The 23,876-nt window shown below is 40.5% G+C and overlaps 1 protein-coding gene and 1 non-coding gene across 9 annotated transcripts in view; both read right to left on the bottom strand.

The window, feature by feature from the left end:
- Window positions 1–23,876, bottom strand: part of GSTCD (glutathione S-transferase C-terminal domain containing) — a 172,885-nt gene that overhangs the window by 9,714 nt on the left and 139,295 nt on the right. For 2 of the 8 annotated variants that reach the window (XM_073805007.1, XM_019927757.3), the window contains exons 15-18: window positions 19,879–19,989; window positions 12,747–12,874; window positions 5,309–5,505; window positions 4,846–5,049 (exon numbers count right to left, since the gene is read on the bottom strand). The gene's annotated coding sequence lies outside the window, so the exon portion shown is untranslated. The other 6 variants (XM_073805008.1, XM_073805012.1, XM_073805009.1 and 3 more) reach the window with 6 other exon arrangements.
- Window positions 13,222–13,300, bottom strand: LOC117312480 (small Cajal body-specific RNA 18). Its single transcript, XR_004526810.1, has one exon.

A 23,876-nucleotide genomic window follows, 5' to 3' on the forward strand; every position in this document is an offset into this window, starting at 1 on the left:
CGTTCTTCTGCCTCAGTTATTCTGCTATTGATTCCTTGTAGTATTTTTCATTTCAGTTATTGTATTGTTCATCTCTGTTTGTTTGTTCTTTAATTCTTCTAGGTGTTTGTTCTTTAATTCTTCTAGGTCTTTGTTAAACATTTCTTGCATCTTCTCCATCTTTGCCTCCATTGTTTTTCTGATGTCCTGGATCATCTTCAGTATAATTATTCTGAATTCTTTTTCTGGAAGGTTACCTATCTCCATGTCATTTAGTTTTTTTTTTTTTTTCTGGGGTTTTATATTGTTCCTTCCTCTGGTACATATTCCTCTGCCTGTTCATTTTGTCTAACTTTCTGTAAGTGTGGTTTTCATTCCACAGGCTGCAGGATTGTAGTTCTATCTTCTGCTGTCTGCCTTCTGGTGGACAAGGCTATCTAAAGGCTTGTGCAAGCTTCCTGATGGGAGGGACTGGTGGTGGGTAGAGCTGGGTGTTGCTCTGGTAGGCAGAGCTCAGTAAAACTTTAATCCGCTTATCTGCTGATGGGTGGGGCTGAGTTCCCTCCCTGTTGCTTGTTTGGCCTGAGGCAACCCAACACTGGAGCCTACCCAGCTCTTTGGTGGGGCTAATGGTAGACTCCAGGAGGGCTTACGCCAAAGAGTACTTCCCAGAACTTCTGCTGCCAGTGTCCTTGTGCCCAGGGTGAGCCACAGCCACCCCCTGCCTCTGCAGGAGGCCCTTCAACACTAGCCCATAGGTCTGGTTCAGTCTCCTGTGGGGTCACTTCTCCTTCCCCCTGGGTCCTGATGTGCACACTACTTTGTGTGTGCCATTCAAAAGTGGAGTCTCTGTTTCCCCCCAGTCCTGTCAAAGTCCTGCAATCAAATCCCGCTAGTATTGACAGTCTGATTCTCTGGGAATTCCTCCTGATGTTGCTGGACCCGCAGGTTGGGAAGCCTGATGTGAGGCTCAGAAACTTCACTCCATTGGGTGGACTTCTGTGGTATAAGTGTTCTCCAGTTTGTGAGTCACCCACCCAGCAGTTATGGGATTTGATTTTATTGTGATTGTGCCTCTCCTACCATCTCATTGAGGCTTCTCCTTTGTCTTTGGACATAGCGTATGTTTTTTGGTGAGTTCTAGCATCTTCCTGTCAATGATTGTTCAGCAGTTAGTTGTTATTCCAATGGTCATTCAAGAGGGAATGAGCACACGTCCTTCTACTCCGCCATCTTAAACCAGTCTCTCTGAGTTAAACTCTGCCACAAGAGTTATTTAAATTCTTGAGGTGTATTAGCATGTGTGCTCTTTTTTTTCTTTCACTAGTCTGGATTTTCTCTTTCTGTTTTATTACCTAACATGTTGTGATATAATAAGAAATATATATTTGGTCTTTGTTCTGGTTTCTGGCACAGAGACCCTAAAACCTTTGTAATTACTTGAATGATAAGGGTGAGAGGAATGTCTTTTCTTATTCATAATAAGCCTTTTGACCATTCTTGTTTTTAAGTTAATGAGGTGACTCTCAATGGGACCCTAGGTAGCCTTAGGATGGGGGCTGTTTGCCAGAGGAACCAACCGTGCAATTAGATGGTTGGAACTTTCAGCCCCACACCAAGACCTCTCAGGAGGGGAGAAGGGCCAGAGACTGAATTAATCACCAATGGCCAAAGATTTAATCAGCCATTAAGTCTTAAAGGACTTGGTTCAGAATGATTCCAGGTTGTTGAACACATCCACATACCAGGAGGTGGTGGTCTGGAGAGGGCATGAAACTCCTCACCTGTTCACACATATGTTGCTCTGTGTATCTCCATTTGGCTGTTCCTGAGTTGTATCCCTTATAATAAACTGGTAATAGTAAGTAAAGTATTTTTTTGAGTCTGTGAGCCATTCTAACAAAGTATGGAACTCAAGGAGAGGGTCATGGGAACCTCTGGTTTAGAGCCTGTTAGTCAGAAATACCAGTGACAACGTGGGACTTGTGACTGGTGTCTGAAGTGGGGGCAGTCTTAGGGGACTGAGCCCTTAACTTGTGGAATTTGTGCTAAATCTGGATAGTTAGTGTCATAATGAATTAAATTGTAGGACACCCAGCTGGTGTCACAGAGAACTGGAGAACTGTTTGGCATGGAAAACCCCCACATTTGGTATCAGAAGTGTTGTGAGTAGGAAGAACTCTTTTATTACCCTTATTTTATATTGCCATACCTTTAGGCTTTTCTCCAAGTCCATTTTGGAAAGAAGCAGGACAAAAGTAAATTCAATAAATAAAATGATAAAAATATAGTCTTGGGCTTCCCTGGTGGCGCAGTGGTTGAGAGTCTGCCTGCTGATGCAGGGGACATGGGTTCGTGCCCCAGTCTGGGAAGATCCCACATGCCGTGGAGCGGCTGGGCCCGTGAGCCATGGCTGCTGAGCCTGCATGCCCGCAGCCTGTGCTCCACAACGGGAGAGGCCACAACAGTGAGAGGCCCGTGTACCAAAAAAAAAAAAAAAAAAAATATATATATATATATATATATATATATATATATAGTCTCCCAACTATTAAGATTTAGGCTTGATCTAAAAGCTGTAGCTTAGTTACTTGTTTGTTATTTTAGGATTTCTCATCAAAGTTTTCTTTTTCCCTACTTCTAACATTGAGTTGTTCCCAGGAGTTCTTTAAATTTCGAATTGTACTATCTTACCTGTATGTTTGTAGTTCACATTCTTTATAACAGTTTACTTTTGCCCCTTCTGTTCAAACAGTAAAATCTGTCTCCCATAGCATAGATTGCCTTTTCCTAAATGAAGATGCAAAATACAATTCCAAGACCTCTCAGCTGTTTGTTGGAAAGTTCCTTATATATAACCTAAATCAGTGAAGACCATTTTTTCAAAATTAATTAATTAATTTTTGGCTGCATTGGGTCTTCATTGCTATGTGTGGGCTTTCTCTAGTTGCAACAAGTGGGGGGTACTCTTTGTTGTGGCGTGCGGGCTTCTCATTGCGGTGGCTTCTCTTGTTGCGGAGCACAGGCTCTAGGCACATGGGCTTCAGTAGTTGTGGCATGCAGGCTCAGTAGTTGTGGTGCACGGGCTTAGTTGCTCCACGGCATGTGGGATCTTCCCGGACCAGGGCTCGAACCTGCATTGGCAAGCAGATTCTTAGCCACTGTGCCACCAGGGAAGTCCCAGTGAAGACCATTTTTACTTGCTCTGTCCCAGCTGGAGAAAACAAAACACTATACAGCTCAAGCTATATGGTCTATTGAATGAGCAAAGCCCTACTCCCCAGTGCAAATAACATGAAATATAAAATTTGTTAAAATTGAACAGTTGAAGAATATTGGTAGATGAATGTTTTTAATTACAGAGTGTCTTCAACTCTGATAACTGTGCATATTAACTACAATTAATTTGCAAAATAATCCATCAAAGAAATCAAATCACTCTAGCAGTATTGTCTCATTTTTCTAAATGCATATCTAGAAATACTATGACTTGGAACAACTTAACATAAAAATTAATGCAGGATAGCAATTAACGGTCATTCAGGCTTCAAAATTAATCTTACTCTGATAAATACCAGTTGAGCTCTAAATGAACCTCTCTGAACCTCAATTTCCTCTTCTGTTACATAGGAATACTAATATATTGTATATACATAATTTCTTGTATATTATGATGTTTTGACATCAGAAGAAACCATTCTAGCTACAGAGAGACCACCCCTCCCTGGGCTAGCTGATTCTTAGAGATGGCAAAAGGCCCAGCCTGGAGCATGGCTTTGTTATGCAAGCTAACCTATCCAGAGCCCTATCTCTTCTATCTGGCATGTACAGAGGCAATATTCCTCTGCCTTAATCATCCCAGGGCCAGGTGCCAGACAACTAGGGACCACCCTTATAGGCCAGAGCCAAATGACATTATTCACACTCACTAATCCTAAACTGTTTACCCCGCCCTGCTTTGCATTTCCCATGGAAACCTCACTGAAGTAGCTTAAGTGCTTCCCCACCCCCCATCTGGTTTTCTGCCTTCTGATCACCCTGTTTTTTTCCACATGGCCCTGCTTGGTGTGCCTCCTGCCTCTAGGACCTGTGAGTATAATAAACTTTGTTTCTTCCTAAGCCTCTCCTCTGACTCCTCTTGTGGCCTCACCTGACTGACCATCTCATTAAAGAATATAACACAACCAACATGTGTCTTGCAGAGTTACTGTGAAAATATAATCAGTTAAAATATAATGCCGGGCTTCCCTGGTGGTGCAGTGGTTGAGAATCCGCCTGCCGATGCAGGGGACACGGGTTCGTGCCCCAGTCCGGGAAGATCCCACATGCTGCGGAGTGGCAAGACCCGTGAGCCATGGCCGCTGAGCCTGAGCATCCGGAGCCTGTGCTCCGCAACAGGAGAGGCCACAACAGTGAGAGGCCCATGTACCGCAAAAAAATTAATAAATAAAATAAAATAAAATAAAATAAAATATCATGCCATCATTACAGCGCCTAGTATGTAGAAAACCTTCAATGAATGGTTGCTGTTAGGAAAAGTAAGCCTGATTAGGAGGTATAACTCCAACATTATGACCTGGATCACTGTCCAACGCTCATGCTTTATCTAAATATAAAGCCATGGAGTGTCTGCCCCTCTGTCTCCTGATGTAGCATCTGGGATGGAAAGGAATGCTGACCATTTCTGCATTATTATGAGCACATCAGTTTTTTGTTTGTTTGTTTGTTTTTTGCCACAGGGATTTCCTATCTCTTACTGTAATAGAGGCTGGAAGCAGAAGACCTCCTGTCTTTCAACAACAGGTATGAATTCTGCCAACAGACTAGCCAATTGAAGCTCACGGAGAGGGAAGGATTCACCTGGACTAGAGACATAAAGAGTTTATTATTTTAATGAAATAAAGATGAAAGTGACACATACCAACTCAAAAGAATGAAAAGAAAGCACCGTCTGGATTTGATATCCAGGTTCAGTTTCTAGGAGCAGCGCCAAATGCTCCCTGCCTGGCGGGAGATGTCCTCTCAGCTCATGTCAACCCTTGGTGAAATCAACTCAAATTTCTTTATAGTCTAGAAGAGAGATTTATTTTTTTCAATAAATAATTCAACAGGTATCTATTGCATAACTCTCGTGTGTGTTGTACTGTGGTACATCTAAGTCCTATCCAACCTTTCAGTCTGGGATTGAAGACAGCTTCATCCCTTACAGTCATTTAATTTGGTTTTCTTTTCTCAAACGCCCCCCCCTCCCCCCGCCCTCAAACCTGTAAAACAGATTATTGTCACCATGCTCTTGCCTTTTGTATAGTAATGAATCTGTTTTACTCACCAAAAGTAACCTTAGGATGGGCTAGGAGAGAGGAGATTAAAACCTCATGGGTCAGGGGCTTCCCTGGTGGCGCAGTGGTTGAGAGTCCGCCTGCCGATGCAGGGGACACAGGTTCGTGCCTTGATCCGGGAAGATCCCACATGCCGCGGAGCAGCTGGGCCCATGAGCCATGGCCGCTGAGCCTGCGCGTCCGGAGCCTGTGCTCCGCAACGGGAGAGGCCACAACAGTGAGAGGCCCGTGTACCGAAAAAAAAAAAAAAACCCTCATGGGTCAGATGTAAGCTATTATATATAGAATGGATAAACAACAAGGTCCTACTGTATAGCACAGAGAACTGTATTCAATATCCTATGATAAACCATAGTGGAAGAGAATATTTAAAAAAGAATGTGTATATATGTATAACTGAATCACTTTGCTGTACAGCAGAAATGAAAACATTGTAAATCAATTACACTTCAAATAAATAAATAAGTAAATAAATAATTTTTTAAGATGTCCAAAACAAAAACAAAACCAAAAAAACTAATAGGGCAGGAATAAAGACTCCCAAGGAATTTAGTAACATCCTGGAAACTAAAGGGGTCACACAAGATTCCTCAAGGTATAGATAATGTGATTTATAACCTGAAGTAATATGTTGGCCTTACCATCTGTGGTAAAGATTTGGATCTCCTTAGGGATGCTTCCATCTTTTCCCATTGACCTACCTATGTCTTTAAAACTCATTTTCTCCACTAAAGGTTTATTTGGCAAGCTGTTTGGAACTTTATCACTTTATTAATATTATTTTTTTAGAAATCTGCATGCTGCTTGCAATATGAAGAGTAAGGTCATCAGATTTTCAACAAAAGCATAGTCAAGAGTTCTCCTTCTAGGGACTTCCCTGGTGGCGCAGTGGTTGAGAGTCCGCCTGCCGATGCAGGGGACACGGGTTCATGCCCCAGTCCAGGAAGATCCCACATGCCGCAGAGCGGCTGGGCCCGTGAGCCATGGCTGCTGAGCCTGCGCGTCCAGAGCCTGTGCTCCACAACGGGAGAGGCCACAACAGTGAGAGGCTCGCGTACCGCAAAAAAAAAAAAAAAAGAGTTCTCCTTCTAGCAATGGTGAACTAGAATGTTTTGAACCAACCCTCTCTTCAAGAATTAGAAAAGCTACCTAGGTGGTAAGGAACTGGGTTAGAGGGGTCTGGACATGGGAACAGAGGGAACCCCCCAAAAATGAGCCTGAAATTCCCCGCTTCGCTTCTTCAGGCAAATGTCAATTCTAAAAGTGGGAGCTGAGAGGTAGGACCCCAAGCGGAGCTCTCAGCAGTTGTATGGTCGGGGGAAGAAAAGTTAGAGTTCAGAGCTTGCCGGGGAGGATGGGACCTGGGCAACCCCCCAGATGTTCTTTTGGAATCTCAGAGGGGTATACCTGAAGAGTAAGAGTATGCTGGCTACAGACTAGCCTCACAAAGGTCAGAGCCTAATTGATTAGGTGATCTCTACCTGCTACTGCTCTAGCCCAGCGGCCCGCCAGAGGCCAAACGAACCCTCTCTGGAGGAAGACAACATCACCTGTGGCCACAAATCATCTCTGAACGTTTCATATCAAAGTCTGGCTATCAATTCAAAAGTATCAAGTGTATAAAAATGAGACTGAAAGAAAAACAGAGGACGATAGAAACAGGCTTGCAGGGAGTATGGACATTGGAGTTATTCAATAGAATTTTTGAAAATTAGGATTAATATGTTTAAGAAATTAAAAGCCTGGCTTGAGAAATTTGGCAGAGAACGGGGAATGAAAATAAAAGTTAAAAAAAGGCAATTCTAGAATTGAAAACACAATAACTGATACTAAGAATTCAATGAATAGGTTTAAATAACAGATTAGATACAGTTGAAAAAGAATCAGATGAGTCAGAAGAAAACATCTAGATTGAATCATGGAGAGACAAACGGTTAGAAAATATACAAAAGAGTATAAGCGACATCTGAGACAGGTGAAAAAGTCTAAAACATATGTAATCGTAATCCTAGAAGGAGAGAGACATCAGGACAAAGAGAATGGGGCAGAGTAAAGGTATGTAGAGATAATGGCTGAGAATTTTCCAAAATATTTGCAAAAATATCAAGCCAGATTTAAAAAGCGCCATGGGGGCTTCCCTGGTGGCACAGTGGTTGAGAGTCTGCCTGCCGATGCGGGGACGCGGGTTCGTGCCCCGGTCCGGGAGGATCCCACGTGCCGCGGAGCGGCTGGGCCCATGAGCCATGGCCGCTGAGCCTGCACGTCCGGAGCCTGTGCTCCGCAACGGGAGAGGCAAAGCATAATGAATCCCAAGCAGGATGTATACAAAGGAAACCACACCTAGATGATGCTGGTAAGATCAAAGACAAAATCTTAAAGCAGGTAAAAGAAAAAAAAAGACATAAAAATTTCATTGGCTATTCCTACTTCCTTTCTTAGGGTGGGGCTAAGAGGAGAGCGTTGTGTGGCAGGCCTGTACAGACCACAGGTGGTCAAGTGAACTTGGCTTTGCTTTACTCTGTGTTTCTGTCCATTGTCAGTTACTTTGAGGAAGCTGAGGCAGCATTCCTCATTTTCAAAATCCTTATTGTGTTTTCTTATGACAATGGATATTGTATTATATTGGTACTTAAATCCTGCTCTGCACCATATATATAACTAACTTTGAGCACTTGTGATGTGGTAGCCCCTATTACTATGCCCAATTTTAGATAAGTGAGCCAAGGCTCAGAGAAGTTAAGTCATTTGGCTAAGGTCAGAGGGCTAGTAAAGCCTAGGTCGTATGGTAGTTCTATTTTTAGTTTTTTTAAGGAAACTCCATACTGTTCTCCATAGTGGCTGTATCAATTTACATTCCCGCCAACAGTGCAAGAAGGTTCCCTTTTCTCCACACCCTCTCCAGCATTTATTGTTTGTCGATTTTTTGATGATGCCCCTTCTGACAGGTGTGAGATGATATCTCATTGTAGTTTTGATTTGCATTTCTCTAATGATTAATGATGTTGAGCATTCTTTCATGTGTTTGTTGGCAATCTGTATATCTTCTTTGGAGAAATGTCTATTTAAGACTTCTGCCCATTTTTGGATTGGGTTGTTTGAACTACTACCATACGACCCAGCAATCCCACTACTGGGCATATACCCTGAGAAAACCATAATTCAAAAAGAGTCATTTACCAAAATGTTCTTTGCAGCTCTATTTACAATAGCCAGGACATGGAAGCAACCTAAGTGTCCATCAACAGATGACTGGATAAAGAAGATGTGGCACATATATACGATGGAATATTACTCAGCCATAAAAAGAAACAAAATTGAGTTATTTGTAGTGAGGTGGATGGACATAGAGTCTGTCATACAGAGTGAAGTAAGTCAGAAAGAGAAAAACAAATACCGTATGCTAACACATATATATGGAATCTAAAAACATAAAATGGTTCTGAAGAATTAGGGGCAGGACAGGAATAAAGACGCAGATGTAGAGAATGGACTTGAAGACACGGGGAGGGGGAAGGGTAAGCTGGGACAAAGTGAGAGAGTGGCATGGACTTATATACACTACCAAATGTAAAATAGATAGCTAGTGGGAAGCAGCCACATAGCACAGGGAGATCAGCTCGGTGGTTTGTGACCCCCTAGAGGGGTGGGATAGGGAGGGTGGGAGGGAGACACAAGAGGGAGGGGATGTGGGGACATATGTATATGTATAACTGATTCACTTTGTTATAAAGCAGAAACTAACACACCATTGTAAAGCAATTGTACTGTAATAAAGATGTTAAAATAAATAAATAAATAAAATCAACAGAAAAAAAAGAAGTAAAGCCTGACTTCATGGCCCTGGCTCCCCTCACTTATGTCATCCAGTAGAAAGAGTAAACTCCTGATGGGAGATTACGACTCAACTTTCCATTCTCTCTCATACCGCCTAGGCTTTACTTGCTCAAATAATACTAACGACAACCCTCACAATGACAGCTGACTTCCTGGAGCACATACAATACAGCAGGACTCATTTACTTCTTACATCCTTCTTGTGAGGTAGGTGCCAGTATTCTCCCATTTTACATATTAAAACACAGAGAGGCACAGAGAGGTTAAGTAACTTGCAAGGTCACACAGCTGTTCAGTGGTGGAGCTGGAGTCCAAAACCAGGCAGTCTGGCTTTAGAACCTGTTTGTAACCATCACATTTCCTGCTCTTGCTACACTATTATTCATTAATAAGAGACGTAGAGCGAGAGAGAGTGGACTGTTTCCCCCAGGACAAGGTTGGAAGCATCCTAATCATGGCTGTTAAAAATAGCACACACCTTGGCTGTGAGAGACCGTTTTTTGTAGAGATGTCCAAGTGAAGGCAAATGATCACATAGGAAATTTCAAGCTATTCCATTTGGCTCTAAGGACTTCTTCAGAACCTATGCAGTCATGTGTATTTTCCCCACAAGGTGAATTCTTAACTCATCTCTTTACCACAATTATTTTTATCACGTATTTTTCATTCTCCTATTTCTGTATCTCCCCAAGTTCATTTTACTTTTACCTATCCCTTAGGTTAAAAGGTAAATGAACTGGCTTTCTATCAGAAATAGTCCTTTGCTAGGTCCCAAATAAGTTGAAGCTCGACAAAAATGCTAAGGCTCTCAGAACTCGTTTAGAAGGAGAAAATCACCATGAAGAGAACAGGCCTACTGCTTGGGGAAGATGGTAAACGTTAACAGATGCCGGGAGGAGGCAAAGACTTTCAATAGCTGCCGTTCTTCTTCAAGGAAAATGGAGCATCTTCACGTTGAAAAGAGTAGGGCAAATGTAAAGCGAGCCATAATTTTACAAGCCACTCTCTACAAAGGAATTAAGTTATAAAATATGATGGTCTGATTTTCTCTAAGGCCATAGATATCTAATCCAACAGCGTAATTAACATTGAGTTGTAAATGTCATCAGTCTCAGAAGAGTGAATCCGCAACTCTTTGGTGGAAGTATTTCAAAGAAGATGCCATTATCAAATGCTCCCTTGCTGTCAATGGAGTGAAACATGTAGAATTTCTAAAACAATAAGGCTTCACTTGGTCTTAGGGCTCATTTGGTTGCAAGGAACAGAACCTCGCTTCGGCTACTACACGTAAATGAGGATTTATTATACAGCAGCTCCTCATGGGATTCAAGACAGGAAGGAGAGTCGAGTCCCATGGGGAATTAAACTTGGAAACTGAAAAGGCTTCAGGACAATGCAGCTGTTCTCAGGTTGCAAGTTCTCTCACCTACATTTTCTGTTTCCCCTGCCTTGTCCAGTCTCTCCCTGCAGACTGGCTCTCTGTGTGAGCCCCTCGCATGCATGGCCCTTAATAACTGTCATAACCTCTCATTCCACAAGACCTTGAAGCTCTAATGACCACCTGGCACCTGACCCCCAGCCTGTGTCTCTCAGTTCAAATTCTCAAGAGAAAAATAATCAGACTTGTCTGGTTCATGGATCAGGTGTCCACCTTTTAATCTAATCAAGGAGGGTTGGGTTTATTTGGTATAAACATAGGAACGAAGGGCCCAGGGCTGGTGCTCTAGTTGGCCGAGGGAGAGAGGTGTTCTTCAAGAAGAGAGCTGGGAAGAAATCTCAAAATATGTCTCTAATCACTACGGTCTGGACCCAGGGCTTCAGTGTCCTGGAACCCTCACAGTATCTTAAATAACTACCAAGGACAAGTTCAAATATTGGGGCAGGCTTTGGGAAAAAAGCCACTAAAATGGAAAAAGTAATATATATGTAAATTATTTTCCACCAAATGAGGTTTAAAGTCATGAATTACTCTCCACCAATGAAATGAAATTCTAAAATTGAAATAAAAACTTTTAGTGACACATTTGAACATTAACTGAAGATTTTTTAGGACAAACACTGACGGAGTTGTGTATCTAAGATCAACATAATGTGATACATAACGCAGACAATATCCAACTCAGGTATATGCAATAAATATTTATCAATACATGATTTTGAAGCAAAATGCCTCTTTATTGTGCTATAGGTTGACTGAGACAATGTGAACATTTTCAGGAGAGTCAGCAGAGAGTAGAATTTTTCATTTTTTCTCTGATACCTTCACCTAACCCGGTTGAAGTTTGTTTCTAAATCAAAGAAGGGCCAGGATCAAGAATTTCCTAGAGAGACAGCTTCTGTTGCCTCCGTCACCCCCAATAGGATCAAAGCCAGAGCCAGATCCTAGCCCTGCCCAGATTTGGGGGCCAGAGAGAGGGGAATTCACAGGATGTAATCAACTGGCTTGACTCAACTTCCCAGGGCCATCATTTCAGATCAGAATTTATCTCTGGCAGTGGGATAGTTTAATAGCAAAATATTCTCATTTTTTGAATATTACATTATTTTTAATTTCAATTTTTAACTAAAATGTAGGATATGCAATCTTTTAAATATTCAATGTTTATATCCACTTTTAAAAAATGGTTGTACATCCTATTCAAGCAAAAAAAATCATTTGATTATGCAGTTATATATATTCTTCAGAAAATTTTGAAACTTGGATTTTTTTATTTTAGTTTTTCAGTTATGATTAAAGTAAATTTTTTATTTTTGTCTATTACCTTGATTTTGTATTCTGTTTGACGCATGTGTGATTGATCTTTTTTTCTTTTGAAATACAGTTTCCATGTCACTTTGTCACTGTATTGTTATTTTGTTTGAACCCTTTTACATTAAATGTGTATAATTGAGTGGTTGTCATTTTCAGCCAAAAGTTAAAATAAAAAAGTTTTATATGGTTTTAACACTTGAGGATATCTTATTTTAAACGCAGCTATAGTTTTTAATGAAAGACAAACAACATTCTTCCAGAGGGGAAAGAAAATGTATCTGCAGTTAATTGGGCATTGGCACTTGGCATACACTACTTATTCCTTGGCCTTTTTTTTTTTTTAATTTATTTAGTTTATTTATTTTTTGCTGCGTTGGGTCTTCGTTGCTGTGTGCGGGCTTTCTCTAGTTGCAGCGAGCGGGGGCTACTCTTTATTGCAGTGATCAGGCTTCTCACTGCGGTGGCTTCTTTTGTTGCGGAGCATGGGCTCTAGCCTCGTGGGCTTCAGTAGTTGTGGCATGCAAGCTCAGTAGTTGTGGCCCGCAGGCTCTAGAGCACAGGCTCAATAGTTGTGGCACACGGGCTTAGTTGCTCCATGGCATATGGCATCTTCCTGGACCAGGGCTCAAACCCGTGTCCCCTGCATTGGAAGGAGGATTCCTAACCACTGCACCACCAGGGAAGCCCTCCTTGGCCTTTATTTGCAGAGAGGGAGAGGAAGTTGGACAAATAAGCAGAATTTTTCAGTTACTTTTCCAGGAAAAACAACAGCGCTGGTAGGTCAGCACTATTCCTGGTTTTCAGATGAAGAACCTGAGACTTAGAGAGATTAGGTAACTCACCCAGGGTCACACGGCTAGTATGTGACAGAGCCTGGTTGCTAATTCAGGTGTGTCTGATTCTGAAACCCATGGTCTCTCGCACTGTGTGGTCTGATGGTTCCACAAACTTAGATTCACAGCAGGTATTCCTAGGGCAGAGAACATGTATGTTATACATGTTATAGCCCATGTTCTATAGTTATATAGAATTAGTTATAGCCCACTTCAATTTAAAGCTCCATTTTAAGTGTCTGTAGGAGCATGCTAGGGTGGTAGGAAAGTGATTTTCTCACTCCATCATTACAAAATTACACTCACTGTAACGTTATGACAACCCACTTTCTCCTATAAAAGAGGAGAATGATAATATATAGGCTATAGAGACTTGTTCAGTAAACTCTCATTAGGTTTGAATTATTATATCTAGAAGTAGACCCACAGACATTGTACTGTAATTACATGAAAAGAGCAACATCAAGGCTTTCTTTTCTCTTTTTTTCCCCAGTTCTCAGAACACACTCCATCACCTGATTTCCAGGACGCGGACTGCACAGTGGTTACCTCATTGTCGACCAGGGCTCACAGTCACAGTGGCAGAGGCCTCTCTAAACCTCCCTCATCTCTAGTTTAACCCACTGTCCCTAATCTCCCCAACCCCGGTCCCCTGGCCCTACTTCACCAGACACACTTTGGTAATCCTCTCAGGCTCCACAGCAATATAGAAAATACTGTGGGTTCATCCAGGTGCATCTGGGACCCGCGGGGGGCACCTCTCACACTCCAATTTCCTTCCTCCCACCTGGCGGGGCCTGGGTCCCCCCACAGACCAAGTGGCCCAGGCCTCTGCCTCTGGTCCGTGCAGCCAAGGCTATTCTATTTGAGTGTTCTAAGATTGACGATTATTACAGTTATGGTAAAAGGAACATTGTTTTTTCTTGGGGGATTCTGGAGATTTTCTTACTGGGGAAAGTTCTCAAAGCCATTTATACTCAGCTGACGGGGTAAAGACTGAGATTAAGAAGAATGGATATGTCACAGCATCTTCTGTAAGTTAAGGTAAAGAGTCATGGATGGAACTAGTAAAAATCAGGACATTCCTGTGGCTTCCCAAACAAAATGTAACGTCTAAGTGAGCACTGAGGTGGTGTATCAGACCCAGGAGGCTGGAGCCAGGAAATGCCTTATCCAAGCACTGTCTGCACAGGAGTTTTCAGCCGGAGACTTAGTTTCTTCCTCCTGATCTCCCCTCAGAGCCTCCTTTAGGTTTTCTGTTACCTTCCTCCTCAAGTAAAGTTTCCCCAGAGAGAGAGCCATGCACATCTGTTTTTGTGAGATGATAAAAAGGAGCTCTAACCATGACAAAGATACCATGTAGAAGTTGCAATGGAAACAGTTTAAATTATTTTTTCCTTCACTGATGAGAAAAAGAAATATTTTAAGTTCATCAATCTAAAATTTCTTATTTGTGATTTTAAGTAGTGAGGGTATTTAATATAATATAAATAAATAAGTAATAGATTTATGGTTATTTCATCTATATCCCTAAAAGTTTTTTTTTTTTTTCTTTTTTTCTGGCCTTGGCCGTGCCATGCGGCTTGCAGGATCTTAGTTCCCCAACCAGGGAAGGAACTCGGGCCCCCTTGGCAGTGAAAGCACAGAGTCCTAACCACTGGACTGCCAGGGAATTCCCTATATCCCTTAAAGTTTATATGTACAAGTGGGACAAAAAAATTGGGAGAAGGACTATCTCATGGATAAATGGGGATCCCATCACTTGTCATTAAACGATTGATTTTTTAATCTCTCCATTTGTTCCAATGTTTGTTTCTATCTCTCAGTAAAACTTAGGTAGGGAATAATATGACGACAAATAAGAAAGATTATTATGCTAGCTATATGTAAATGACCTGGAGAAGTGGAGATCTGGAAGGGAGGATACCGTAGTTATAAAAGAGCACAGGGAACTGAAAAAGAAGTGAGGTTTTCAAGAACTTTAACCAAGAAAACCTCAACAGGTCTTGATGATGGATCAGGCGTAGAGGATGGCATTATAAATAATGAAGTCAATGTGAGGCCGAATTCGAGGACTGTTCCTTGGGATGTTTCACAGGAGAGGCAGTATTAAGACTGGCCTGGCTCTGACTGTCTTGATCCTGATTCTTCACCCTGTATCCATCTAATTAAATATTGCTGATGGGGATGGGGATGTTAGCTCTTCACGATGCAGTACTTTGTCGTTTCTCTAGGCGGTAGTATCAGAGAACCAACTTCTGTTCAATTCCTACACCCTCATTTAAGGGAGAAAGAAGCCTGAGATGTGAGAGCTCTGAGGAGAAATGGGAAGGAAATAATGGATTCCCTGGCAAGCCTAGTCCCCAGAAATCCTGCACGAGCACAATCCTAACCCTTCTCCTAGGCTGATAGTTGTTAAATTGATGTTAGTGTCAGTTGGGTTGTACAAAGATAAAGGTCCTTTCTTGGAGAAATTCCAGTGAGAACTTGAGCTCATGTTGCCTGATGCCTCAGCCCTTCTTCCTCATCCCGGTCAACGCATCTACCTGGTGTAAATATCTCCTGACTCATATTAGCCCCAGCTAGTGGAAGCAACTCTTCATTCTCACTCTGTTACTCAGAAAAAAACTGTGGGTAGGAAGTAAATCCCAGTAGACACACTAAACATCTCCCCTCCAAACACATGCTAGGGAGACTCATACTTACATTGTTTGGGAGATACACAAACACAAATATTGATAGTTTGGAAAGAAGGACAATTTGATGTTAAAATTCAAAATTAGCTAACTGCTCAAATACTCCAAGTGATTGCATATATGTATGTTGGTCAAAGAGTGTCTGGGTATAAATTGTGAGCTACTTAGTTGAGGTACTATTTAAAACATTATGGCTCTCAATTTTCTCTAAATTAATATACCAGTTATTCAGAAATGCAATTTTTAAAAAATTAAATGAGTTGTTTTATAATTTTTTTTTTTTTTTTTTTTGCGGTACGCGGGCCTCTCACTGTTGTGGTCTCTCCCGTTGCCGAGCACAGGTTCAGCGGCCATGGCTCACGGGCCCAGCCGCTCCGCGGTATGTGGGATCTTCCCAGACCGGGGCACAAACCCATGTCCCCTGCATCGGCAGGCGGACTCTCAACCACTGCGCCACCAGGGAAGCCCCTGTTTTTTAATTTTGAAGTATTGCCCATACATGGTAAATCAAATTAAAGCAGCAGAAAACAATATACAATCAAAAGTAAGACACTGTTCTCCCTTCCTGTACCCTCAATACCCCTTCCCAGAAGTAACTGTATCAGTCATGAATACTTTGGCTGCAAGTAACAGGAACCCCTATTAATACTGGCTTTTGTTAACTTATATGAAATTCAGAGGTAGGTGGTCAGGGTTGATTGTACTTTGTGACATAATCAAGAAGTCACCCTCTATTCACAGTGTACCAGCAGTGTCGCACCTCATTGCCACAAGGAGGCTAACACGGCTCTAGGCGTTTTCAAATCAAAGTTTCCTAAGCAGGAGGGAATGGGCTAGAAGCAGAAAAAGCTTTCTCTTCATGCACATCCTTATTTCCCGAGGAGGGAAATCCTCCTAGAAGCCCTAAGCAGACTTCCCGTAATCTCTCATGCCCCAGACAAGAACTGACTCCTAGCCCTAGACCCACCATGGGCAGAAGAGAATGAGACCTGTGACTGATTTAGGTTCATAGTAACTCCTCCCTTGGGTGGGCACATGGCTGCCTCAACAAAACCAGTGTTCTGTTGGCAAGAAAGAAGGGCAATGGCTATTGGGCAGGCAACCACGAGTGATGGCCAGAATGAAAATGATCAACTGTGTCTTAATATCTGCCCAGAAATTTTCTGTATGTATTTAAGTAAATATATTGTGAGTACTATATACTGTATCATAGGTATGGATATGCCATATATATGGTCACATATGTATATATATGCACATACACACAAATATCCACACATGATACTTGCTTAAGTATCTTACATTTTTTAGATAAATGAAGTACTCTATGCATATTGCTTAGCATATAACTAGCATATAGTAAGTGCTTTATCAATGCTAATTACTATTATTCTTACTTATAGTTTTGTTATTATTACAGTCTTTAAGACAATATACACCCTTTTTAAAAAGAATGAGGCTCATTTTCTAGCAAATGCTAAATTTTACTTTGCCAGTACTTTAAAAAATTATGCCAGCACTTTTATTTTGGGCTATTGAATACTCTTGAAGATATGAGCTGCATAGCTCCTTTTAAGAGAGATAAGAATTACTGTGGTCAGCAGTAAATTCCATTGAAACATAGTGAAATAATTTTGTGAATAATAACTAGGTGACTAAATGTTTACTTTCTGATGACTATCGAAACACTAATATTTTCTAATCATATTAATATGCAGGCAGAAGTAAGAAGGTTAGGTATGAAACATTTTTTGGTGTATTTGCACAAAATATTATGTTAGCAAGTGAATTTTACATTATTGACAGATTCTTTTGGAAGAAAAAAAATAACTTCACTACTATTTGCCTAATATATGCAGCACAGAGAACATGAGAGTTGTTTGAGAAATTCTCATTGGAAGAGAAGGCTATTATAGACACTTTAAGCAAAAGCAAAACACTTTTCATCAAGTATTTGACATAACTGGATGAAAGTCTGTGGGAGTGAAAGGGAGCAGAGGAGGGAAGTCTCCTTAGTTATCCCTGAAATAGGATCCTGACCAAGAGCCTCAGGTAGGTGAGTGCCCTTCAGCTGACCTCTTATAGTCCTTAAGGCCAAGCTGTAAAATGGCTTGTCTTTAAGGTAAAAGCAATATCTTTGAATCCAAAATATATAAACAGCTCATACAGCTCAATATCGAAAAGCAAACAATGCAATCAAAAAATGGGCAGAAGACCTAAATAGACATTTTTCCAAAGAAGACATACAGATGGCTAACAGGCACATGAAAAGATGCTCAACATCACTAACTATTCACTAATTATTAGAGAGATGCAAATCAAAACTACAATGAGGTATCACCTCACACCAGTCAGAATGCCTATCATCTAAAAAAAAAAAAAAACACCCCACAAATAACAAATCTTGGAGAGGATATGGAGAAAAGGGAACCCTTGTACACTGCTGGTGAGAATGTAAATTGGTGCAGCCACTGTGGAAAACAGCATGGAGATTCCTCATAAAATGAAAAATAGAACTATCATATGACCCAGCAATTCCACTCCTGGATACGTATCTGGAAAAAATGAAAACACTAATTCAAAAAGATACATGCACCCCAATGTTCGTAGCAGCACTATTTACAATATCCAAGATATGGAAGCAACTCTTGTGCCCATCAACAGATGAATGGATAAAGAAGATGTGGAATATTGCTCAGCCATTAAAAAGAATGAAATTCTGCCATTTGCAGCCACATCAATGGACCTGAGAATATTACGCTTAGTGAAATAAGTCAGATAGAGGAAGACAAATACTGTATGACACTACTTATATGTAGAATCTAAAAAATAATACAAATGAATGTATATGTGAAACAGAAACAGACTTACAGACATAGAAAATAAACTAGTGGTTACCACTGGGGGGAGAGGGGTAAGTTAGTGGTATGGAATTAAAAGATACAAACTGCTATGTATAACACAGATAAGCAACAAGGCTATATTGTATAGGACAAGGAATTATAGCCATTATTTTGTAATAACTTTTAATGGAGTATAAGCTGTAAAAATACTAAATTGCTATGCTGTACACCTAAAATTAGCATAATATTGTAAATCAACTATACTTCAAATTAAAAAAAAATCTTTATTCTAGCCATATTGGCATTTTAACACACACACAAAGTAAAAGTGTGTCTTTTAGTCCCCCTTTCTCTTTGTTTCTCATCATTTGTCCTAAAATGTGTTGCTAAGTATGAAAATATTATGATTATATATGTTATTTAATCTCTCAGACTTCATGTTTTTCCATTTCCAAAGTAAGTGTGTTGAATTAAATGCTGGCTAAGATCTCCTCCAGGTCTAAAATTCTAAGTTAAAGATCAGTGTTTTCCAGAAGTGATTGGTCAGCAGAATCACCTGGAGGCCCTTACAAAAATACAGGTTCCTAGATTCAACCTTCAGACATTCTGATTCATTCATTCATCAAATGATTACTGAGGGCCTTGCATGATATTCTGGATACACAGTGATGAATGAAACAGATATAGTCCCATTCTGCCCCAGCCTCTACAGAAGGACTGAGATTGAAATCAGGAATCTGTGTTTTAAAAATGCTCTCCAGGCAATTCTGACAAGTAGACAGTTTAGAGAAGCAATGTTTCAGACCAAATGCAAACAAGAGACATTTCTGAGGGACTGTTTTAATTTTACTTGGGATGAACTCAAATCTACACTCCAGAAACACTTCTATTTTTCACTGAAAAAACCTTAAATAGCTTCTCTAAAACATGTGTGTGTGGGTGCCTGTGTATCTTACACTGAGACATAAATGTTAACAAGAAAACACACTTAACAGATGTAGTTGTAGTATGCTAGTACTGGATGAGGTTTTAGCAAATTAACATTGCTAGTTGGTACATTACTACAGACACCTGCACAATATAAAAGAAATTAGTATTTGATGTGGAATACTGAGAGTTAAAGTTCAGATTGCTTATGCAAATAAGTAAGTTATTCATTTTGAATTCTATTACTGACTTTGATTTGATCTTTGAGGAATCTTAATGCCTTTTACCTACTTTAATGTTCAACATTTGGAAACTTGCTAAAGTGTTTGACTTTATGACCAATGAATGCTGAGATTTACTAATAGATATTTTATGCTTGCTATGGTCACACAACTCTATTTTCCTTCAAATAATACCAGACTGAGAAGTTACCAAATTGAAATAAATGAAAGAATCCCTGTTTCTATGCTACCAAATTATAAACACAATGACGATTTGACCTAACTTCAGGAAGTGTAATTCTAGGAGGCCACCATGATAAATGGTTAACAAAGGAGCTATGAATAGCCAACCCTTAACTGTTTGATCTGTAAATTAGTCAGAGGCTTGATCACAAGATTTTTCCCCCCATACACACCTACATTCCAATATGGCCAGTAAAAAAGAAAAAGATACCTTTCAAAGCACTCCATGGCTATTCAGTGTAGTTTCTTTGTATCAATCAGGGTTGCAGCAGGTGGTCCAAATGAAGAGGTTTTACTTCAGGGACCACAAGCATGTGAAGGCCTGGGGAAGGGAATAATGAAGGGATGTGAAAAGCTAAAAGACCAGCAAAAGTGGGAAGCAGGTCAACAGCCTTGGGTGTAAAAAGACAAGAGGAGGAAACCATAGCCCAGACTGGAACCATGGAGGAAGAGGAAGGGCCCATCAAAAGGAGCTGTAGTCTTTAGGGCAGACAGAGTACTGGAGACCCCTCCCTGAAGCAGCAAGTAATACCCTTACCTCTCTCTCCCTTCCTTTCTACCTTCAGAATTTCTGCGCATGCTCCCCCAGTGTCAGTTTCCTGGGGGCACTGGCAGAGCAGGAAGTGGTTAGGGGGTGTGTGGACGATATAAGGAAAACCCTCAGACTCTCTAAAAAGACAATTTATAGCGGGCATTTAAAACCATGCTCCATGCTTTAGGCACAGACTATTCACTTTGTGGATCCGTGACTGTTTTCAAATCTAAACTCTGTTTTTGATTCCACGTTTTATTTTCTATGTTTTTACTAAATTCTAGCTGCAAGAATTACATGTTTTTGTGCTGCCTCCTCCTCTCATTAGTTATTATGTTGTTAGTAGTAAATTGTAACCAAGGAGCCAAATCTAATACACAAAAGATATTTTGGATTAGCTGTAAAGTGCTCCTCTAATTTAGGAAGGGTAATCCAGAATTTTACTTTGCTGATTAAAATAATAGATTATATAAATACTGTATGCTAACACATATATATGGAATCTATAAAAAAAAAAGAGAAAGAAATGGTTCTGAAGAACCTAGGGGAAAAGAAAAAAAAAGAAGGAAAAAAGAAAAAAGAAAAAAAATAGATTAAATCACAATTCAGTTTATGTGTGCATTCACTCTTATTACAGGCAGTTGGCTGGGCGGTTACAGAGCCTCTATCATTAGCGTGGGTGTGGGCCTGAGTCAACACACACAAAAGCTGTCTTCTTGAATGCTTGGGTAATTGAAAATGCCAAGACACATTTTACAAATTCAGCAAGGAAAAGAGTAATCAAACCTGGAGGAAAAATTGGCTTTGAGATGCTGCAAGATGAAACAGCAACAGCTCAAATGTCGTTGCCTAGAGGACAACCAGAGTTAGGCTAGCTGCCACTCATGTGACTTCACAAAAGGTTACCCAGAAGGGACAGCACCCACTTCAGGAAGCGCAAATATCGTTGCCAGGACCTGATGTTCTTGGAGTGCAGTTATATAAAAAGACCAAAGGCAACTTGATCCAGAGTGATAGATTGAACATCATATAAATGATTTGTACGTTCAGAAAACAGAATACCTTTCCCAAGAAAAAGCTTGAAAAAGAGCATCAGAACACTAGTATCACAAAGAAAGATGCTGGTTACTAGTTTTAAAGGGTGATTTAACGTATTAGTGATTTTACAGCGGAAAAGCTAAAATTTCCAGTGTTTCATTTCTTTTTCTCACGTGTAGAAGTCACCAAAGGTGTAAGGTGGTGGGCAGTAGGACAGCCCATTCAATTCCATTCTATTTGCAAGTTACAATTTAAGGTAGATTTTGGCCATTTGTGTATTTGCACCTATTTTCAAGTAACCTCAGTAAACTTTATTTCACAGTAATTTTATTGTGAAATAATTACATTGTGAAAAGTCTAAGGCTTGATCCTAAGTTTGCAGCAAATATGTGTTTCCCCTTTCTTAAAACAATGCTTCCATCCTTCACTCCCCTCCACAAAGAACCGAATGGCTTCTCATTGCCAATAAGATTGTCACATGATAATGTATTTACAAATTAGTCTGTGGTTTGGTTCTCTTTACCTAAACCCACTTATAACCCTCCCACTCCACACATACACACACACACACACACACACACACGACCAAGTTTGTATTTTTTTTGGCATAAAGATCTGTTCAGGGTCTAAAACAGACACAACTTGAAAATAACCCTCTCTCTTTTTTGAAAGCCTGAATTCATTGCTAAGGCAAAGCTATGTATCAAAGCCAAGGAGGGGAGAGAGAGGAATGACTTTGAGAAAGGCATTGGTGAGAGGAAAATTTTCCCCAGACTGTGGAAAGTCTGAGTTCTCTGAAGAGAGCAGCCCTCTACTCCACTCTCTAGAGGTGATCTGAGTTCAGAGGGAAGAGCTGTATAATGGACCTCAAGCATTGGGCTTCCCAGTGGAGCAACAAGTGAAGATTTTTCTCAATTTAAAACTTAAATTCCTTAACAACATGTCATAGACAACTTCTGATAATGTATGAAACTTTGGTGAAGAGGGTGTGTGGTACACAGTCTTAGGAATGATACGTTCTTTCAAATCTTTACTTTTTCTTTTCGGTATGCGGGCCTCTCACTGCTGTGGCCCCTCCTGTTGCGGAGCACAGGCTCCGGACGCGCAGGCTCCGCGGCCATGGCTCACGGGCCCAGCCGCTCCGCGGCATGCGGGATCTTCCCGGACCGGGGCACGAACCCGTGTCCCCTGCATTGGCAGGCGGACTCTCAACCACTGCGCCACCAGGGAAGCCCCAAATCTTTACTATTACTTGACAATAAATTATGTATCCTTAGTGAGCCTTAGTTCGTGCTTCTGTAAAATGAGGGGTTAATACCCATCAGGCAAGGTCATGAAAACCAGACATTATGAACAATATGTGGCACATAATCAATAGAAATAAATGACTTAGACTTAACTCTGGAGAGTTATAGAATTCTTTCTCTTGCACACAAAATTCCCTTAGCCAACAGTATTCACCAACTTCCTCATTCTTTCAAAAAACTCTTTGGGTCAGTTTTTTAATTATTATTGTGGTAAGAACACATAATGTGAAATCTACCCTTTTAACAAAATTTTAAGTGCACAATACAGTTTGTTAACCATAGGCACAGTATTGTACCTCGTATTTTTTGTACATCGGATTTTTAGAACTCATTCATCTTGCCTAACTGAAACTTTATACCCATTGAACAGCATTGCCCCCGTCCCCAGCCCCGAGCAACCACCATCCTGTTCTCTGTTTCTGTGAGTTTGACTATTTTAGATAGCACGTATAAGTGGAATCATTCAGTATTTGTCCTTCTGTGACTGGCCTATCTCCACTTAGCACAATGTCCTCAGGTTCATCCATGTTGTCACATATCACAGGTTTTCCATCTTTTTTAAGGCTGAATAATATCAATATCACATTTTCTTTACCCATTCATCTATTGATGGTCATTTAGGTTGTTTTCATAGCTTGGCTACTGTGAATAATACTGCAATGGACATGGGAGTGCAGCTATCTCTTTGAGCAACTGATTTTATTTCTTTCAGGTATATACCCAGAAGTGGGATCGCTAGATCATATGGTAGTTCTATTTTAATTTTTTGAGGAACCTCTGTACTGATTCCGTAGGGGCTGGAGCATTTCACATTCCCACCAATATTGTACAAGGGTTCCAGTTTCTCCCCATCCTTGCCAACATTTATCTTTTTTTTTTTTTTTTTTGATAATAGCCATCCTAACAGGTCTAATGGTATTTCATTGTGTTGGGTCAGTTTTGTGAACTGCTTTTTCTTCTAGCCCATAAGCCTTCAAAAGAACAAATAAACAAATAACAAAATAAACAAATAAACAGTATTCACCTAAAAGTTAGTTCTTAACACATTTTGGATCACAAGACCTCTTGGAGTATCTGATGAAAGACACAGGATTCTCTTACCAGTAAAATGCACACATACAATAAATAACACAAATTATTTCTTGAAATGATGGACCCCAGATACATATTTATGAAGGCCAGTTTAAGGTCACTTGCCTAGATTAAGTGATTTTCCAGCTTTTTCGACACCTAATGATTTAACTCAGGGATTAGCAAGTGTTTTCTGTGAAAAGCAGGAGGTTACATACTTTCACCTTTCACCTAGTCTCTATTGAAACTGCTCTGCATTTG

The sequence above is a fragment of the Tursiops truncatus genome, chromosome 5, assembly GCF_011762595.2.
Source record: "Tursiops truncatus isolate mTurTru1 chromosome 5, mTurTru1.mat.Y, whole genome shotgun sequence".
Lineage (NCBI taxonomy): Eukaryota > Metazoa > Chordata > Mammalia > Artiodactyla > Delphinidae > Tursiops > Tursiops truncatus.